We start from the raw sequence: 20,113 nt of genomic DNA on the forward strand, positions 1-20,113 counted from the left end.
GGTGAAGAGGCAATGCTCCATGGGAGGGACAAGCACAAGATTGACAAGTTGGGGGACAAATAAAGAGCAAGAGGGAGAGGAAAACAAACTAATGGTCGGCAACCGTTGGTCTCAATACCCTTCTATTTTCTTGGTAAGCCACAATATGCCTCTCAGACAGTGCATGCTAAATAAATTCAATATTTCATTATAAAAAGAATCAGCAAGAAACATGATGAGATAGAAGATTTGGCTTCAGATCAGATACATTTCAAAAGGCATGGGAAAGCCTTTTTTTTAATACATAGGCGTTTTATTAAATAACTACAGTCTGCTGTTAGCTGCCTTAGAGAACAGACTACAGTTCTCTCCTGTTTCATTGCTCCATGCACGAGTAACTCAACCAATCATTGAATTGAAGTCAGAGGACCTGGTCTTCATGTGAGGGTCTGGGACCACTCAAGTGGGAGGTAAATTCCTTAATTCATATTAGGCCCTTAGGCCTCAGTAATAGCAGATAGGTCCAATCGAAGCTCCATCCTACATCCAACTGTCCTTATATCCTAGATTTTGTTGCAGACCAAACACCAACATTCTATTACATCATTCACTATCAGCATTCCAGAGAAAGTTAAAGGGGAGTACCTGGTGGTGTGCTAAGTTGCATAAGTGTAGTACCCTGTCATAAGTAATTTCTGGGTGAGAATGCCATGGATTGATGAGGAAGAAAAGAAGCACCATGTTGTGAGAGATTGAAAGGGAAAGTACTCTGTGGAGTAAATATATGGGTGAGTGTAGTGCCCTGGGGTGTTGAGGGAGATAGTGACAAGTTTTGCCCAAGTGTGCCCTGGTACCAGTTGTCTTTCTATACAAATTGGAAGATTGGTCAGAAATGTGGCATAGGAGGCTAAGTTTGTGATTGCCTTGTGGTGCAGTTTATTCAGATTGCATGAAACAATTGTCATCAGTGTTGAATTTTAAATGTAGTTCTCCTGGTTGTGGTGGAGCTCTTCATCACCTGGTGATGTCCTCTGGTGTCATTATGTGGCTGAACCACTCTAGGTTTGATTGTGGTGTCAGTTTTTCAGTATCTGGCTACTCATGACTGTATAGTCTTCGGAAGACAGCCCAACTTTTTCTGGTGCAGTTTCCAGAGTTTTGTATTGGGTGCATGTGAAATGTGTTTTTTTGACCTGGAAAATGGTCATGTTGGTTTGGCCAGCTAGTGTGAGTAAGCGTGGGGTGCATTCGAATGTTGGGCTGTAATTGTATGTTAGCGTGTGACACAACATTGTGTGTGTTGCTTTTGAAAGACTGAGAAGGTGCAGGAGTTTGTTGTGCTGTGTAATATAGTAATCTGAGTTGGATGCTTGGGGATATTGTGCATGAGTGTAATTGAAGTCTGATCAAGGGACATTTTGATTTTAGGTGGTATATATTTAAACTTTCTGATTGGCTTTTGCTTTAGATCTTGAATCTGGATGCTTTGGAATGATGGGGAATCCTTTTGGTCTAAGGAAGCCAATGTATCTGGTGCCCTGGCTGTCGCATGAATGGCCATCCGTGATTACATGTTCCTAATTCATAAATGTTATATGGTGTCATTGTAAGTGTGCAGACCAGTTGGTACACCATCACATCTTGGGAGTTTTGAGAGTCAGTGTGCGTATTGGAGATTTTAACAGGTTCTTGCTGGGCGACTGTGTAAGCTAGACATGTTGGAGATTGAGTGATTGTGAATGTTTGTTACTCTTTAACAAAGGGAAAGGTTGTTCTTTGTTTTGTTGTTTGTAAGTAAAGGAGGTGTGTAGTGTCCTTTGTGTTTCCATTCCCTATATGCCCGTGTTGGAATCCGGAATGCTGAGTGAACAGTCTATGAAATCATATACTATCAGCATTTCAGATTATAGCTTAGACATACGGTAAATGAGAGTACCCCATGTACTTCACCAGGTATTTTCTTTACTTTCTGATTTGTAGTCTTATGTATCCCATTGTATGCCAGGACAACAAGTCTAAGAATAAAAACAAAAATCCTGGACTGAAGGAGTTACTTATGCATGGACCTTGACAACTTGAGAGCTTTGAACCTTTACGCCAAATCCAGGGTATGTGTAAAACATCATTAAGTCCACGTTAGAGAAGTGCCATGAAATTGTTAACTAATAAACCCAGAACTAGAGGTGAGATAATCCACAATTAGAGACACGATTACACACTTAGAAGTGAGGTAGGTTACTGAAGCTCCTTACCTGGTAAACAGGCTGTTCTTGAGTGAAGTAACACTGCTGTTGTAGGGTGTAAAGCCTACAGACCACACCTCAGCCCTGGATCCACTACACCTAGTCAACAGACAACCAGAAACCAAATTACATTCACCAAGCCAGAAATAACTTTACATTCACCAAGGATCAGAATGTTTTGCAAAGGAGATTGACTGACATAGATCATGAGGTCAAAGCTCCAGTGCTCTATGAGGTCAGTTGGAATCCTGAGGTGGTAAATATTCTTGCTTATATTTACCCAGTTGCAGTCTTACATTGTATGTGCCCCACATACCTTTTTCAAACCTATGCTCTTCCAACAAACATTTGATGTAAGATATGAGAGAAGCCCTTCGCTTAGGAGGGCATAATAAACATGGAAACATAATATTTACCATCTAGGATGTTTACACCCACTTGAAAAAACGAATTCCTGTGCCTCCATGTCCCCTTGTGAAACACCCCCTTTTCCTCTCCAACACATATTGAAGAGATACTGCACCCTTACTCATCTCATCTGGGCTCCGCTGCAGACCCTGTGATGTCACACCAATTAGTTTGGTTGATGATGTTACATTACAGCAGCTCCCAGACTATGCTGATTTGTATCATGGTATCCAAATGTATTCAAGGAAATCCCTAGACAACCAAATAGGAATGCTTAAATAAATCATGACCCTAGTTATGAAAAAACAAAAATCTCACTGCATGATGCCACATCCGAAAATGCAGATCTGGATGTCAGGGACGTGCTTGCATTTATCTACAGGGACATAAAAGTAGACCATGTACTAATACCTTTCTGATTAACAAACACACAAGAATTGACAAAGGAAATAGATATGGCTGTAAATATGCCTGGATGAACTTTTGTTATGAGAAATGTGCAAACATTTGTGTAATGATATAATTTTGAAAATATTTACCATAGTAGGAGAGTACTTATATTAGAAAATCTAGATTAATTGTTTTCTAAAAGTACTATATTTATGAAGAAGCAAGTGGCACCTACAACCTGCAACATTGAAGGACTTCACTGGGACAAATAGATGGTGACATTGAAAGACACAATAGCGCATGCAACCAGCAGAAAAGACACAATCACAGCAAAAAAGGACCATTGTAACATTCAAATTACATTGCAGAAGGAGCACAAATGCAGATGCAGCCAGAAAACAGACAGTCAACAGTGGCTCATACAAATGATATTTAAGGAGGACGACAACAGTGGCACATCCAACATTTTGGGGGGAGGCACACTTGCAATGAAAATAAACCAGCTGATCGAAACTTGAGAATGAAGCAAGAGCCAGAGTAAAGTAATGGCACCCATTATCAAAAAAAGCACACAAATTCTGGGGAATAATTTTTAGCTGTGGGTTTTAAATGCCTCTTTATGTAGCATAGTCTTTAAAAACAGCACATGACATATGTAATGCTATCTGTATTGAACCATCGGTTCCATCTTGACCACTGACTCCATTTGGTGCTTAGCTTCAAACACCGCCACGTTTGGTGCGCAGTTATTTTTCCACGCACAGCTTGTTAACGTGTTTTTGCTTTTTCTCACTTGGAAAGAGAACACAATATGGGGGAGAAATGTAAATATGAGTGTACCAGGCTTAGAATGTTTATGGTAGAGCAGGGTACAGCTAGGTCTTGGAAATACACTGAGATCTGGCCAGGCTTGATTGTGTTTTTTCAACACTGACCTGGTACGGCCAGCGCTTGAATTTCACCACTTACTCAAAGGGAGGGGTTTTCTAAAACCTTCCTCTGAAGTTTGTTTAAAGTATACAAGGTGGGGAAGCTTGACAGATGAGAGAAGAAGGAACTCCTCTCCGGGAATGGATGCATTGCCCAGAAAATAATCCCATTAGGGTGGTTCTCTCTTGCCTTTCGGTTGTCAGGGTTCCGCAACCTGAGTTTGGCAGATAAGGGATGATGTCAGAGTCAAGCCGGATAGTGATGCATTTTTAATTCTTATTTCTCACTGTATAGTGTGTATGCATGAATTTGTAGTCACTATATATTATATGCATTGTTTATGTACTGCATTTTCTTTGATCATTATTATTCTACTAATGTGATTATCTTAAGAGTGTGTATATTTGGCATAAGAATAGCAAACAAATTCTTTGGCACAAAGCTGTGTTGTTAAGCGAGCGTTGAAATTTACACTGAATGGTAGCCGAGCACAGCAACAAGTTAAACATGAACTACAAAATGAAACTACAGAAATGAAATGGAGTACAGAAACAAACCTGGGCGTAAATGCAATATCTTTCCCCTGTTATATGAACGTGATGTAGGTATCTGGCTATTTTAAATCTGTTCAGATACCTAACATGTCTCCTCTTTGGTCTATCATTTAACCTAACCCACAAGAATGAAAACAAAGGCTCCATGCAGTGGCATGCAATCTCAAAATGGTGTCTTCAAGAGACTGAGTGAGACTGTGTTTAACTCACCTAAACGAACACGAGAGTAAGATTCGTTTTACAACTAATACATGAACTTGAGCAGAATCTTGGGCTCACCGAGGGTGGCGGAGGGGGTGGTGCCCCTGACATTCAACACTTGAAGAAAGACAGGCACCAGATTCAGTGGGTTCTCAAACACACCTGACCACATTTAGTATGAAGTGCAAGTTTCTTTCGAGATGAAATACTCACAGTAGAGGATGAAGCAAAACATTAACAACAGATATGCAATACTGAAGGCAGAGAAGCGGTGTACAGTGGAGGGCTGCAAAATGGGTACGTGGGATCCCAGCTGTACACCTGCTATGAGCCCCAGAGGAAAACATCTCCTGATAGGCAATTTGAGAACAGATCCAAGATGGGGAGACACAAACGACAGTTCCAGGAAGTGAAGAATATGTATTTTACCTCTTGGGTTTAGGCCAGCCAGAAATCCTAATAGTTTCCCCATCAGCAGCATGTGCCAGGTGGACCACAAAGCGTTAGTAGGCTTCTGTAGTAAATCAGTTGCCAATACTGGAACCAACTTCTTTTTTCAAACCATAGACCACAAATCAAAGCTAGTTTCTATTCATCATCAGTAAAATCGATTATATGCAGTATTCCTTTACCTTCTCTTCTGTTTAATATATACTTCACACTGCTCACAGCTGATATCACCAACTTCAAATATCAACCCTCTGGCATGTTGCTGAGAAGGCTATTGCCATTGCTCCAACTTCCCCCCTGGATCACACTAATGAGAGCCGTAGTGATAATGAGATTTAACTACTAAAGTACGGTCCACTGTGGACCACCAATGAAAGATGGATAGTTCCCATGAATTCTAAAACCAACTTTGAGAGAATTACAACCGCTAACTGTGGCGCAAAGAATACATTTTTCAATCCTCTACATTTTCTTCACACCTCAGCAGAAACCAGCCTACAATGCCTCCAGTCACTGTTCAGCAGCTGAAGAGACATCTCGCTCTAGCAAGGCTAACCAGCTCGTTCAGGCCAAACTCAAACAGAAGGCTGATGGAGGATGCCACAGGAGCTCACCTCTGGAGCACAGCGATCCTAAATCTGAAGAAACAACTAAACTTAGCAACATTGAAAACCAAAGGGAACAAGCCTCATCAGAGAAGGTTCATCCGCCTCTGTTGGCCGTACTCTAGGATTGTTAGATGAACATTTGTTTTTTTCACCTAGAACATACTGAAAATTAACAGTGTTCTCTACCCAGAAGCTGAGAATTCACAGCACCAGTCAAGCTCCTGCCATGATCAATTTAAGACTTTAACTTCCATGTAAAGCTATCCAGCTCCACGAGTTGCCTCAAGTGGAGGTTACAACAGTATTTTTGCAAAGACTGCAATTACAATAAAAATGTTTGTGACAGACCAGTTATCACATTGCTTACCCAATAAGTGGCAAACTCAATAATAAGTAACATTGGGGCATTTGTGGGCCTCCAAAAATGTAAATAAATAAAATAAAAAATAAAAAAATAAAAAAAATATATATATATATATATATATATATATATATATATATATATATATATATATATGAAAATCAGATGGTACGCACAATTATTTGGGAAGCATCAACAAAATAACCTATGGACTTTTGGGAAGACCAAAATGGCTAGAAAACGGAGGGCAGTTTAAGGACATTTTACAAAGAAAGCAAGCAGATTGTAAACCAATTATAAAATTCTATAACAATTTCAACATCAAATCAGATGCCCAACTGACACCAGCCCTACATTTGTACTTCGATATTGTATTTTAAGTGCCATTGAATAAAAGATTCAACGCCTATAAACACTCATTAGTGCTGATGGTGTGCTAGGGTTAGGATTCGTATCTAAATACCATGGAATTACACATGGGTCCACTGCGGTCTGGTGTTAAGTGCCTATCTTAGACATGGCGTTTTACTTTCAATAAGAGAATTATGTGAATTCTTGACTGAATAATGCGTGGGTCATTGTTTTACACTTCTTTTCATAGTTAAAAATACATTAAAAAGTTCTAAAAAATAAATAGTTAGGACATCAGCTGATTTAAATCTTCAAAGATAAGTTCTGGAACGAAGAGTAGTTAAAAAGTGAAGGCAGAATAGTGTATGAGATGAGCAGGTTATCAGTTTAATCATGTGGGAGTGAAATGTTCAGTGGTGCACAGGATGTGTGGGCACTCTTCACTATGGGAATGGATTTAATTAGGGATGAGAAGAGGACAAGTAGTCATGGTCTCCATGTCCCACCCTATCATTGTTGCCAAACTATGTGGGTGGGATGATATGCATGAATAAGGAGTGGGTTTTTTTTTAGACTCATCAGCTTTCGTTTAAAGATTGTGAAAGAGTTTAACACATCTACCCTTATACAAGACCTTCAAACGCTGTCATTGCAATAATGTGACAAAATACATTGAGGGACTTTACCAAACCAAGATGGCTGCCACATTCAGGCGCAGTCACAGAGTTAGGCTTTGGCTATTGCTGTGTCACCCACTAAAGGCACAGTTAAATGTGGTGCTGTAGACCTCAATGTTTTGGGTGCCACACCTCTCCGAGTCAGCTCCTTCCTCAGAGGTGACTGCCGCAGGTAGCTGGTGTGCACATTTCCAGAACACAGAACCCTGTCCCGGACACCAGCTGTACTCCGCTGTGGGCACCTTACTTTCCTTGCACAGTTTAGAGACTGATCATGCAGCAGGCACAGGGAAGTTTAAAGAATACTTCTAGGCGCACAGGTTCCAGCTCCTCAAGATATTTCAATCTTAGGCTGCTGGAGTCCGTCTTTGTGATAGAGCGATCACAGCTGTGAAGATTAGAGAGCAGCTTCCTTGTGGAGTTCTCCTGGGGTCTTCCCTCAGTCAGACCCTTTTTAACCTGTATGTTACCCCCTTGGCAAAACTGGTTTACTCTTTTGGGTTCTAGGTTTCAACTTATGCGGATGATACCCAGATCATCATTTCTATCTCGGATGATTGTGTAGAGGTGGCGGACAGTTTTCAGGGGTGTAAGAGGAAAGTCAGCAAATGGATGAGCATGGACTGTCTGAAAACGAATCGGGATAAAACTGAGATTATGATAGTTGGTACGGACAGGTCCATTTGGACGGATCACTGGTTGCCTGAGACTTGTGGCATTCTGCCTACTCCAATATCTGTGGGTGATGTTTGACAATCTATTAGCTAGTGATTGCTTGTGTATAATTAGGAGTTTTTTTAATATCCTACCTTTTGTACTTAAAGAGTTTAGGGTAACTATGGTCTTAGCCCTCATTCCTTTAGGATTGGATTATTGTAATGCAATGTACTTAAACATCCTCCAATCTTCCTTGATTAAGCTCCAGCTCACCCAGAAAGCGGCCGCACAGCTGGTTTTAGGATTACCCAAGCACTCCTCGGTCAAGGAGGGTTTGAAACATCTTCACTAGTTGCCAAAAAGAATTCAAGGGTCTGGATATCGTCAGTCCGACATGAATTGGTATATCCCTAGCCGACCTTTGAGATCTGCAGGTCATTTCAAGGTAGTTGTGCTGCGCTGTAAGAAAGTCAAATTTGGTGATCAGGCTTTCACAGTTGCTGCAGTAGGTTGTGGAATTCTCTCCCCAACCACATTAGGAGTCTGAATTTGTACTTACAGTTCCGCAAGCAACTGAGAACTTGGCTTTTTTGCACCGTAGTCGTGTTCAGGGGTGGCTCCTCCATTAGGGCCGAGGACGTCGGTCCCTGTCAACTGCAGCAGCTGCAAACCATTCATTACAAGGAAACGGTAATAAACAGTGTTTAATAATGTTTCCTTATAAAGGGGCGGGGCCAAAGGGGTAACAAGGAGTGAGGGGTCCCGCTCAGAGTGCATGTGCGTTTGGCCAGCTGTCTTGGGCTGGCCGAACACACGCACAGACCCCGTACCCCCCTCCCCCACCCCCCCACCCCCACTGCCCCTCACCACTTATTTCACGTGTAGCGAGCCACTACTGGTCGTGCTGTGGCTTTCTGTCCAGTTTCTCCTGGTCACCAGTGCTTTGATGCATGCGAGTTTAATGTGCTTAAGAAATGCCGGAATAGAATAGAATGTCTTTGATGCTAAGATAATTATATTAGTTCTAATATCCCTAATCTTATCACAATTATGAAATACATTTGCAAAATAAGAACCGTAGAAAGAGGTAAAACCTATTTACACGTTTAATGCACTATTTCAGAATCTGGGGTAAACATTCTACCCTAAACGCAATCAAACAACGATGGTAGACGGAGTCTGCGCTTTAAGATGTGTTAACATTATGGTACCGTCTGCATTCCTTCTTCCTGCCCACAGGTGGCAGTGCATCATCTATATACCTTGTTTTTATTCACAGTGCAGTTTTCTCACCTCCGTGAGCTTTTCAATTTTACTTTGTAAGTTATATATTTTTAATTACACGTCCAGTTTCTCCTGACTAGGTGTTTGACTCTTCTGGATTCACGAACAGGCGCATATATATACGCTGCTGCATTTTTCCAAATACATATGTGAAAACAGCCATAAATCACTTTTCATTTCAGTACAAAGGAACGCAAGCTAAACTTTGTTTACACCGCCAAGTCCTCGGTAAACTCACGCTCCACCAGACAAGCTGGGCTTCCCTTAGAGGGCTAGTCCGTCAGCTTAAATCTGTGACCATGACTAACTTCGGATTTTAAAAATAGTGGATTTCGCTTAGTTGGACGAGAACAGCTTTAGTTCTCAAAATGTTGTAACGTTGCCGAGCGCGGCCTCACACCTGGGCAGGTCCCTGTTTGAGGGTGGGGGCGAGTTATGCACTGAGTGCTGGAATATCAATGTGCTCTACAGTGGGACTCAGTTAAAGGGCGGCAAACAACGAATCTTCCAGTAACAGAGCAAAGCCAATCGGTCTGCCTTTCTCATATCAAAGTGCTTTTTTAGACAACCTATCGAGGTTCATTAAAATAGAAGACAAGCCTTTCAAGACAAGCATGTGCAATCCGGATGCCCACTCGCAGGTGCAATTACCAGCTGGGATTCTCTGATCAAAAATGCAGAGTATCTTGTACTGAGCTTCTAGGCGTGACCCACAGGAGCTCTAAAGCGGAGGCGAGCTTATGAGCACAGAGTTGAGAAGCGAGTCCTTATTACCCTTCTCTACTGCTCCATCTTCAAACAGCCTCTCACCTCCCAGCTCCAACATTCCATCGCGTGCTCCCGCTCACATTCTAATCCACTTGGAACATTCTAAGTCTTAAGAGCTGGAGGGGGGATGGAGCACACTATTGAACATATTAAGTACTGATATAAATGCCTAATAAAATGCAGAAACTAATTACATATTAACTAACTAATTCATTAAACAAGATTACAACACATCTTCCATTCTGATGACGACAAAACAAATGCTTGGATGTTCAAAGGGGAGACAAGAGGAAGGAGGAACAAAGAAGAAAAGGGCAATACCCCAGGAATTACGTGAGGACAAACTGGGGGAGGTAAAGCATCTCACGATATAGGGATGAAAGGGAAAGAGTAGGTTTACCTCAAAGGTCATAAGTTCGAAATAATTTTGATGCATTACCCATATGTTCTTAAACTGAGAATCATACATTTACATCATAGTCCTTATGCCAGATAGGAGTACGGATAAGGCTTCTACGTGCCTTTTTAGAGGTGCTCAATTCAGTACTTTGATTCAGTATCTCCTTTCCACTCATGTTGCTTTCATTGGAGATACTCCTATACCATACTCCTATAGATACTGACACCCCAGTGACACGCCCCATCACATTCTCACAGATTTCCTCAACAAGTCAGGCTCACAAGCTTATAGCACGCCTGTCAGAATCCAACGCGCACATTTCAAGGAGTGTGTTATTATCGCTATCAGGCACACCTCAATCAGCAAGCGCATGTGAGGAATTCACTGTGTTTACATTTACGCCTGTGAGGAAACTGTCTCCTTGATAAAGCGCACATTCAATCTCACTTGAGCTTAACAAGTACTGATTTCATCTTCCACTGAAACATTTGCTGACAGGCACAGCTAGCCTGTACAATAATTACACTTGTCAGTAATCTGCTTCCATGATAAGGCGCACATTCAATTAAGAGCGTTATTCTTGCTGACAGGCACAGCTTGGACTTTATCTTCTGCCTCTCAAGTACTGGTTTCAAGTCCTCAGTGATACTTTCGCTGTCATTGTTATCTTATCTTTCCTAATGTAATATTTCCCTGATTATTACAGCAAATTCTCGTGGGAGGAAGCAAATGATGTAATTGACTGATCATTCCTGTGTTCTACCAATATATTGTATATGTTCTACCTGTTCCATTTTTTATCCATTTTATAAGCCATTTATAACTACTGTATATTTTCTTACACATTATGGCTGCAGCCAGCATGTCTCAACCCATTTCATTCTTAAATGAAATGGGGGAACCTAACATCCCTTGGAAGGAATGAGTAAAAGTTTTCGAATCCTATTTAATCGCAAATGGGGTTGCAAAATTTAGCGCAGTCCGGAAGCAACACACATTACTGCATAGTTTAGGTACTCATGGCAGGAAAATATATGATTCTCTACTGAAACCAGAACTTGATGAAGAGTGCGACGAATATGATATCACTTACATTAAATTGGAAAAACAGTTTGGTGATAGAATTAATGTAGTGTTAGAACACCACAAATTCTTTTGTTGCACTCAAGGGAAACAAGAAAGTATAACTAACTATGTAGCAGCATTAAGAGGTTTAAGCACATTATGCGACTTCGGGAACCTTAATGATTCCCTCATCCGTGATCAGTTAATACGTTGTACGAACAATCCCAAGATACAAGAAAAACTGTTACAAAAACAACCCGAGTTAAAAGAAGCAATCGAAATTGCTAAATCCATTGAACACACAGCTATGTGTTTACAAGAAATCAAATCCCCAACACTTTTAGAGCATGTTTCGGAAATCAAAGAAAACAAAACAGATGATGCATTACTTAAAATTAGGAATGGTGACAAATCATGCCTCAATTCCAATATAACTCTAAAACGTTATCGCTGTGGGAGCAATAATCATCTTGCGAACACAAATTTTTGTCAAGCCAGGACAGCCTCATGCAGGAAATGTGGCAGAAAAGGCCATTTTGCAAGGGTCTGTAGAGATCTTTCTAAAAATGACAAACATAATGACAACAAAAAATGAGAAGACAACCACCAAGAAATCAAAAGGGTTACAACAAGGATCCCATCCTCGTCGCCAGTGTTGAGAAGATTAACCCAAAAGGTTTCAGAAGCGAGTCTTTATTATCCTTCTCTACTGCTCCATCTTCAAACATCCTCTCACCTCACAGCTCCAACATTCCATCATGAGCTCCCGCTCACATTCTAATTCACTTGGAACGTTCTAAGTCTTGAGAGCTGGAGGGGGGATGGAGCACACTATTGAACATATTAAGTACTGATATAAATGCCTAATAAAATACAGAAACTAATGACATATTAACTAACTAATTAATTAAACAAGATTACAAAAAGTTCCTTGTAGGGCTCTGTATTACACCCCCCCCCCCCCCGGAGTGTGATGTAATGTATTTTGTGTTGTTTATCCTTTGTTTGTATTATATTATGGTAATGTCGTACTATATTTGCATCTACCCCCCACTTCTTCATCTTTAGTGTCTTCGGAATGCTGAGGTTTGAGGATTCTGGAGATAGCAGCTGTGGGGAGCAGCAACCTTATAACTGAGTTAGTGGATGGAGTTTCTCTTATTTGGATAAGAACTGTAAAACGTTTTACAGTCTCTATTCTCCTGTCTTGGCATCTCATTTCCTGCTGAGGACTACATACCAATTCTACACTGAGCAAGTGATTTGACCACAACCTTCCGGCAAGAGACCGTATTCGGGACCCATCCTTCAAATATGTCAGTGGCCTCCGTAGTTTTGCAAACTTGCTACGCTCGTTGTAGGAGTTCATGTCAACAGTTCCAGGACTATCACTAACCACAACCTCAGACTATTCCCAAACAGAGTGAAGGAGAAGTGTTCACTTCCAATAATTCGGCACCTGTTTAACTTCTAGAGAATTGTTGGGGTTCCAGTAATATCAATGGTACAATGGTATAAGATTAATGGTAAAAAAAAAAAAGTCTTAAAGGAGAAGTACTGATTGGAAAAAGTTGTGGCAACAAAGCCATGGCATGCGCCCTCGGGTACCTCTGGTGCCCTATCCAGCACTGAAGAAGAGGAAGGGGGAAATGCTGTTCCCCTACTCCAACAACGATTTCAGAGGCTGGTGATCAGGCCTAATGGTACATTTTCTAATAAATGTAGAATTTGAAATGCTGCACACTCCTGGCAGAGGGAAAAGCTTACCTCGCAACTGTGGAGTAATTTGTTTCTGCTTGAAGTTAAGTCCTACAGCAAAATCAACATTAACTGCTTTTCCCCCCTTTTTGTTGCATTAAAATAGCTCCCGGCTCCATGATGTGGCATAAACTTACAGCAGTTCCCTTGGCAACATCTGAAAATTAACTCAAAGGCGAAACCTTTACAACAGCATCTTTAGTGTTCCGAAAAGCGAGATCCAAACTGCGTCCAAGTAAACCTACTCATTTTCAACTACAACCTCAACTTGGAGAAAGTTCCCAATTAAAAGTGAAAAAAATCTAAGATACACAAGTAGAACCGAAGTTGATCTTTATCAATTGGCTTGAATACTACTGAATACTATTTGGATACTTGATAGGCCTGAGCAAATCATCCTTTGGACAAATATTTTCTGCAGAAATTCTGTGACACATTCAATATTATTTGACAAAAAGTTGCACTTCTTAGGTTGCAGTCATGCCTCCATCACACAAAATCCAAAATGTTAGAAATTTGATAGCATTTTTCGACTGAATCAGCGTGTATCAGAATACCATCCTGAATGCTCCCACGTAAATGCTCCCAAACCGAATATTAATTAAGTATTGGCATACCAAGGCAGCATAGGCAAATCCAAATGGCACCCTAGAAACCTCACCTGGAGTATTAATAGGGGCGTAGTGACTTGAATCCTTTAGTGGCTCAATTTAATGGTAAGCCAATTTTAGATCCAGCTTGCTCTATTCAATTTCAACATCAAATCTTGATTCCGTTGTAATTGTGGTAATCCACCAAAGTTTGCTTTCCTAACAAACCTAAAGTAAACACACAGAGTATACCTTTTCTTAACTAAAAGAATGGGTGAACCATCTCAGCTGCATCATCTGGTTTGACTCCAGACTCAACCATCACATGTAACATTTTAGACAGTTCTGCTTCAGAACGCCATGGCACATATCTAAGCTTATACTTTACAGGGTAGATAGGTAGTTTAAATACATTAATATGTGAATACTCCTTCACTCTGCCAACCTCCTTCTGGAGCACTTCTTTATGCTTTACCAACACCTCTAGATTCTCATCCTGCGTGACACACATTTTGTCCATTACTTTCCTCCACACAAAACTAGTATACTTGGCTTAATGACTGAGGGAGATACAAAACCTTCCCTGATGTGCGTTGTCCCTCTTTTTTTTTTTAAGCAACTAGAACAACTTTCAGTTGTTCTAGTTGTCTGGTCTGTTGTCATGTTTACTCCTGTGAATAGTTTTCATACAGGAAATTGCAGCTGCTTCACTCGGAGTGATTCAACACTTTTACTGAAAAAAGTGATGTTCAACCCTCTAAGCCAAGTCAATATTCTCCATCAAGGTTGCAATCTCTAAGCAACTGTTCTTGAATTTTCTTCTTTGAACACCTAATAACTTGGCCCTAGTACATATCAACACTACTTCCAAAACCAAGATTCGCTGCAGACACCACGCATTGTCAAATATGATTTAATAGAACAAATATCATGGGGATGACCTATAGAAATTAAAGTATTCATAACTACTTGAGGCTCCTCAGTAAAACGTGTGTTCAATCTCTAGAGCCCAAGAAGAACAATTGTAGAGGACAGCAGTTACTCCCTGTGGCGACTGTAATTATGGCAAATCTTCACCTTCAGCTCCCAACAAATTTGATAACATCCGTTCTAGTACAATGGAATTGCCATCAATGGCTAGCGTGTAGTTACTACACAATCTCAACCATTTCCCTCAGTTCTTTAGTTGACTGACATGCTCCTTCATAAAGAGATGTTTAGAGTCTCACACTATAAGATGATATGAAAACAAGATGCAGCAAACAATTTGTAGATTAAGTAGCAGTGTAGTAAATAGTGTTGATGCTAAACATACTAAAATGTAAGATAAAAATACAGGTAAAGAGAATGACATAAAAGGAGGAACTCACTCCTTAAATGCCACAAAATGATCTGCATATTGATTAACACACAAGAAGAAAATCTGAAATTTAATGGAAAAGAAAGTTTATGTTTGCAAGCAGTACGTTGCTAGGATACGCCTAGCACAGTACGTCCTACGCGGACAGTAAGTGTGGGCACGCGTGCTGATCTGGCAGATCGAGTACTGCACTGTGTATATGCGAGGACAGCTCAACTTTGACACTTGGAAGTAGTCACGCGCTGTAGCAATAGGGAGGATCCCACCAGAAGATTGATGGTGCATGCTATGATTATGCACAAGGTACAGTGTACAATAGTGGGTAATATTCCAGCTAATCCTATGCATACAGCGGCAGAGGCGTTAGTTGCATGCAATGTGTCGCTTGACAGCTGGAGAGTACAAAACTGCCTGCTGCCATCTCACAGTCCCAATAGTTCTTGATGTCCAAGGCACACTGAGCAGCAAGCGTCCACCTGGTGCAGCACACGACTGAAAGCTGTATGCTATAAAGACACAGCGCACCTACGGTAGCAAGGCTGGCTTCTGGCTAGATAGTGGCAGAAGCAAGTGGGTGCATTCACAATTCCTCACACCACTGGTGATGGCCAGCAACAGGACCACTGAGCAGTGGACCACTTAAAATGGCAAGACGATGCAAAAATGGAGATTTGTGGGTTCAGGGAGAACACCAATAAATTCAGTGATGAGGAGCCTACAGTGCCAAATTGAAGGGGGTCACAGGATCCAGCAGTAATACAAGGTTTTATTAGGAGCCCATGCAAAGCAGTAAAGGTAAGGTAGCAGACAGATTTCAATTGACATGGAACTTACTTCTGAATATAGACTTGTTATACTTTCGTATTCTAAGACGTCATCAGGAGATGGGACTATGATGCAGAGAAGTTCCATGCTTACCAGCAAAGAAAGGTGGAAGGACAGAAATGGCTACTAATACAAGAAAGGGCATTTGAAACACAGAAAGGTCCAACACTAGTCCACACTTCGAGGTCTGACGTGCCTTTTGAGGTCTCACTCTAGCTGCACGTTCTGGCTTGTAGTGTGGGAATGCCCCGATATAAACACCAGTAGTCAGACCTCATCTCAACCCTAAGTCTCTTCTTTGGGAGCCTTCTACACCTTTAGCTGCTATCCTTCTACCCAGAATGCAATGTCCTTTTGCGAAACGGGTACCAAACCGAGGTTGTATTATTTGCACTCTTATGGTTGAACTTGTATTTTTGCACAGTACGTTCACAAGGGCACCAAGCTGGGGAGGGGCATCTGTTCCAGCAAAGATATGAACAACTGGCGCACTTGCTCCAAGCAGGCAGCTAGTAAAGGCGGTCTCCAGAGCCACCATTTTTTTTTTTTTTTTAAATGGAAAAAAAACACACAAAAAGCACATCAATAACACTCACAATTACTGCGGCAAAACCAGTTTGGCTTTCTTTCCATTTTTTTTTTATCATAGAAGCCAGGGGGCTTTTCGCAAATAGGGTAGGTGGTAGCTTTTATTGACAGTGTGACAAGCGTTTACCTTTGAACGTCTGTCGTTACCCTTTACAAAGCAACTTGTACTTCTAGTCCACGCCTGGGCTTTGTTAAATATTTGCATGCTGGTGTAATCAGTAATGGACTCTGAAGGTGGAAGTTAAAAAGCTGCTTGCTGTTATCGGAGTCACCTTGTGAGCAGTGCTTCATTTGTGTAAAAAAAAAACAAAAAAAAAAACATACGTTCCATGGCCCTCGTCAGAGTCCACTGCAGCTTGCACCATCCATTGCCCCTGCCTGCACGGTCAATGGCAGTAAAGACACAACTACTAACCACCACACTCATACATGTGTGACAATTCAGGCTATTCGAGGTCCCCAAAAATATAATGGTTTGGGAAGCAGGTATTAGTCATTTTTAATGTATATTGAATGAATGAACAACAGCTACTGTGCTCACTCTAAATTAGACAAACAGCACCACCATAAGGCAGAATGTAATAAGCACCAGTGTTGACAACTAAAGGGACAGTGCAGAAGACTGGAAACCACCGGCTCAAATTAAGCACTGCTTGTGAGAGATCACTCGGCTGGCACCAACTTACCAAATCAGTGGGTTAGAAGGATCACGCTGCCTCATTCAACATTCATTTAAATTATCAGGGAAATAGGGTTTCAGGGATCTGAAGCAAACTCTTGAGGGGGTAGTAAGCACTATGTATATAAATACAAAGAAACTGGGCTTCCATTCCTGTGCTCAAGTAGTTAAAAAAAGATAATTGAGGTGCAGTGTCACCCCCCGAATCCCGATGCCACTGCACCTGCTACACTACTGATAGCGCCACTCCCGAGAGAAAGAAATAATAGATTACATTAAATTTAGTAGAGAATGTAATCACTATAACATAGTACTTATATAGTGCTACGAAATCTCAGGTGAACACTTGTTTAGTGATAAAATAACATAGGGTAGGTTTCAGAGCACGTACTCGCTTGCTTGGGTGACATCTTTGTGCTAAGCACAAGAATTGCTCAAAGGCCAGAAAAGTGCACCTGGTCTACCAGGTATTTGGGCTGCTATTAGGTTAACTTTCAAAAAGTCACCCTTTCCCCTTCTTGAGTGTCCCCTTCCTACAAGCTCCCTGAAGCGACTGGTGCGGTGTGAGAGTACCACTAAAATTAGACCTAAAATAAATGTATGATTCCATCACAAAAAGAATCTGTGAGAAAGGTGTTAACTACACTCAGCTGTCAGCTGCCTTTGAGAAGACAGAGCCTCCAGAGCGCTCAAGATTTCCAGTTGCATGCATGAGTAACTCTTGTGGTCCTGTTTTTTTGCATTCTGGCGTTTGTAGTCTCATGTATCCCATTAGAAAAGAGGACTATAAAACCCGGAAGTCAGAGGAAAAATCCTGGCCTGGGTGAGTTACTTATGCAATGACCTACAAAACTTGACAGCTCCGAGCCTACTTGCCAAACATCAGCAAGACCAGTGAGCGCTTTTAAAATCCAATTACAAATGCCATATTACAGGCATAAACGCATACACAATTCCATAGGTACTAATTAACTCAAACAGGGGTGAGTTTACCCATTACTGAAGCTCTCTACCTGCTATTCGGGTACTTCCTGATTGAAGCAGCACACTGCTGGTGCAGACTGTGAAGCCTACAGACTGAACGACATCCCGAGACCAACTAGACAAGAGTCAGCTAAGAGTCAATGTGTAGAATTGTATTAATCAAGGACCAGAATGCCTCACAATGGGAGGTTCCGAGTGACACCAGAGACCATGAAGTCATAGCTCTAACTGTCTATGATGTTAGTGTGACAGCCAATCTCCAGCTGTGCCAATCAGATCAGAAGTCACGGGAATTTCCAGATAACAATACAGGGCATCCTTCAAGAAAGCTTGGGCCATAGAATTGGCAGATGTGGAGGACATGGAGTTACATTTCGACGGGTGGGATACAATCTCATTACACATATTTGCCTGCAAGGATATAAAAGAGGGCTGTGTACTTATTCCTTCACAACAAAATCAAGCATTGACAAAGCCAACATTATTGGCTTTAAATAGACCTGGGTGAAGAAGTTGTTACACAAAACATGCACATTTCTTGTTTTGTAGAACATTAAACTTCACGTGATTTTTGACCCCAGGGCTATGGTTCGAGTTCAAAATGTGTCAGACATTTCATTTACTCCTCAAGCGATACAGTTTCTCGTCTAGTTGCTGGTATCTCACAGGACTTTCTTCTACACTATATATCTTCACAATGAATGTCACATGCGATTCCAGGGTAATGCATTTCATTCGCTATGCATGATATTGAGAGATGTGTCATTTTTTCACTAAACACATTTTGCACATCCCAGGCTTTAATGGCCAGACATGCATACTCAGGCATTTGCAATCTACTGGCCCTAGCACAGTAAAGTCATGTCAGTTGGCTCATTGCAGAGCTGAGATTAGGCAACACAGGAATGCAGTGCCCAAACTGTTACTAGGTATCCCTAGATTAGAAAGCACCACTGCATTAAAAAAAATAAAAAAATAACACTGCCAAATAGTGATTTTGAAAAGGTTTAATAAAATGATACTCCACTTCTATTAGTGAGTCTATATTCACTGTTTAATAGAACTATTAAGAAGGACCACAATGGCACATACATCCTTCAACAGACTGATTGCAATTGAGCAAACGCTGTGACATTGAAGGAAACAATAATAAATCAGCAACAAATAAGGACCACAATGGCACAGAGCAAGTGTCACAATAGAAAGGTCCATTGTGACTCATACAAGTGACACTGAAGAAGGACCAGTCACCGATGCAACCAGCAACAGACATACAACAATGGCATGTGCAAACCGCTATATCGAAGAACTACAATGGACTCACTCACAATGAACCCAAGGCAGTTGATTCACACTAGGGTGAAGCAAGAGCCCAAGTGAAGTAATGGCACAGATTGTCAAGCTAAGTCTGCAAATACTTGATAATATGTCCGCTTTTTTTTTTAAAGGGTTACCTACATCTACCTCATATATAAACATATATATATATATATATATATATATATATATATATACACACACACATATATATACATATACATACATACACACACATCAGTTGCACCATGTTTTGACATGTTGCCTAAGATTTATAAGGATAGAAATAACCCGCCTGGAAGATCAATAGTATCGGCAAGAGATAGTCTTCTAGAGAATACATCTATTTATTTGGATTATTTCTTATGCTCATGTTTTGAGCCTAGCATCATATTGCAGAGACAGTATGGATTTTATTACTAAAATTCAGGATATTCCTTGGAAGCAAAGTTATATCATGGTAACTGTAAATGTGGTATCCCTGTACACTAGTATTAACCATGAATTAGGGATTAAGGCATGTGAATATTTTTTTATGGATAAACCATTGAGGATGTATGAACATACGAAAATGTTATCAGAAATGTTGAAATTTTGCTTGAAAAATAATTATTTTGTATGATGATAAATGGTTTAGACAGATCACTGGGACAGCGATGGGGAGTTGCTTTGCTCCAAGTTTTGCA

The 20,113-nt window shown here is 40.9% G+C and overlaps 1 protein-coding gene across 3 annotated transcripts in view; it reads right to left on the reverse strand.

Annotated features, from left to right (window-relative positions):
• The window catches only part of GPR160 (G protein-coupled receptor 160), a 194,179-nt gene that overhangs the window by 94,169 nt on the left and 79,897 nt on the right, over positions 1-20,113 (reverse strand). For 2 of the 3 annotated variants that reach the window (XM_069213184.1, XM_069213182.1), the window contains exon 3: positions 2,232-2,321. The exons of the other annotated variant lie outside the window; for it this stretch is intronic. The gene's annotated coding sequence lies outside the window, so the exon portion shown is untranslated. The remainder of the gene's footprint in view (positions 1-2,231; positions 2,322-20,113) is intronic. 3 annotated transcript variants of the gene reach the window in all.

Source organism: Pleurodeles waltl, chromosome 11 (genome assembly GCF_031143425.1).
Source record: "Pleurodeles waltl isolate 20211129_DDA chromosome 11, aPleWal1.hap1.20221129, whole genome shotgun sequence".
Classification (NCBI taxonomy): Eukaryota; Metazoa; Chordata; class Amphibia; order Caudata; family Salamandridae; genus Pleurodeles; species Pleurodeles waltl.